This window comes from Gigantopelta aegis, chromosome 9, assembly GCF_016097555.1.
Source record: "Gigantopelta aegis isolate Gae_Host chromosome 9, Gae_host_genome, whole genome shotgun sequence".
Lineage (NCBI taxonomy): Eukaryota > Metazoa > Mollusca > Gastropoda > Neomphalida > Peltospiridae > Gigantopelta > Gigantopelta aegis.
The window spans coordinates 57657379-57659645 of NC_054707.1; positions in this window are offsets into that span (position 1 = coordinate 57657379).

The following is a 2267-nucleotide window of genomic DNA, read 5'->3' on the forward strand; positions in this document are numbered from 1 at the left end:
GATATTTTATATGCACTATAACACAAACAAGATAGGACATACCGCGGTCTTTGATACACCAGTCGTGATGCACTAGCTGAAACGAAAAATAACACAACGGATCCATCGACGGGGATCGATCCTAGACCGACCGTGCATCAGGCTACGTTCTGCCCCACGTGTTAGACGGAAACAATAGCTGCAAATTCAGCGTAGGCCCTTTAATGATTGATATACCTCAAACATAAGGACGACCAGACACACATTCGATTTGGAAACATTTGATAATAAAGCTATAAGATGTAAGTGGTGTGTAAGTTAAACGTTGGGATGGGATCTAGTTCACTTGGTAGAGCGCTCGTCTGAGGTGATTGGGTTGCAGGATCGAACCCCTTCGGAGTACCCATTCTCTGATTGAGGTTTTACACGTCTTAAATAATGCTCCATGACTAGTATACCAAAGGCCGTGGTACGTGCCGTCATCTATGTGAGAAATTGTATATAGAAAATCCCTTGCTAGTAATGGAAACATAGCTAGTTTCTGTTGAAGACTACGTAACAGAATTATCTGACATCCAAACCCCGATGATTATTAAATTTATAAAATAACAGTTACGTTTATATACATGCTTTAAAGGGACATTCCTGAGTTTGCTGCATTGTAAGATGTTTCCGACTAATAAAATATTTCTACGATGAAACTTACATATTAAATATATTTTCTAGTTTAGAATATCAGTGTCTATATATTCAATGTGTTTCTGTTCGTCTTAATATTTGTAAGAAGCCCAAACTGGATTTTGTCTTCAAATAATTTCGTACGTACGAAAAAATAATATTTTAGGAAATAAAATGAAATTTAGCCTAGTACAAATATTAAAACGATCAGAAACAGGTTTAATATACAGCCATTAATATTTTATGCAGAAAAATATATTTGATATGTAATTACAATCGTTAAAATTTCTCTGTTAGTTGATAACATCTTAAAACTTGCAGTAAACTCAGGAATGTCCCTTTAAACAAACTTGACATTTGTTTAGGATTTAAAGGTTTATTTCCTAGGGGACATAACTGGGATTTTTTTGTAACACTGCTGTTTCATAATGCTGTTTCATAACAAAAATTCAATACAATGATCCTGGATCGATCGCGTATCAGACTAACGCTTTACCATAGTCAGGTCCCCTTTCCCAGAAATGTGACATGCACGGGCATTGTTTTCGGATTTGGTCTAACATAGATTTTAAACGTAATATGGGGACGCTGAATCAAAAAAAAAAGAAAGATGTTGGACATCTGAGAAATTATGTTTTATGGTTCAAAATTGCCGAAAACAAAATTGCTGAAAAATTGCTAATTAAAAAGTATGTAACTGGTATCCCAATGATCTTTATAGGATTTGTTTTGGCATTAACACATATGAATACATTTAATTAATAAAAATTTATATTGAACATTTGAAAATTTAGTTTTATGGTCAAAATGTAAAAAAAACAAGATGGCGGAAAAACAAAATGGCGGCCATTTCCCATAACATTTATAAAATCGACATCCAAGTCTTATGAAGGGCATTATGTGCTGCCATATATGCAAGATTGTATCGCATGATACCACACAAATGAGTCCAGGTAGATCAAATACATTTTGTTCCCTTCGTGTTTTGGACTTTGAACCAATGCCTATCCGTCAATAATCAAGATTGACTTCCCGAGTAATTTTTCAGGTATATGTGGATCTTACGTTTGTTCAAACATTGGGTATTGGTATTGGTAGCAAGTCATTCTTTATGATCAGCAAAGTATTCACTTTATATGTTTTATATGCTGTAAATAGGCTGTGTGAAGTTTCTCATTCAACTGAAGGATTGTACCTGGATTGAATTTTTTGTACCTTGGGCCTTTTGACCATAAAATTACCACATAAATATATGTGAAGGATTTCATATAACAACTGATGAACATCTGCATGGTAGATAGTGCACCATCGACTAGTTCATGTGACCATACAGATGTATCTATAACACCATGGCAACGTGTACCAATACGAGTAGAGATACTGATCCCAGTGATCATCAATCACCGCCCTTTGTAAATATCAAAGTGTCTGATTATATATATATATATATATATATATATATATATATATGTGTGTGTGTGTGTGTGTGTGTGTGTGTGTGTGTGTGTGTGTGTGTGTGTGTGTGTGTGTGTGTCTACATTGTTTCAAAACATAGATGTTTTCTTTTTCTATTCTAATATAGGTTTGCTGAATACAAATAAATATGTTGT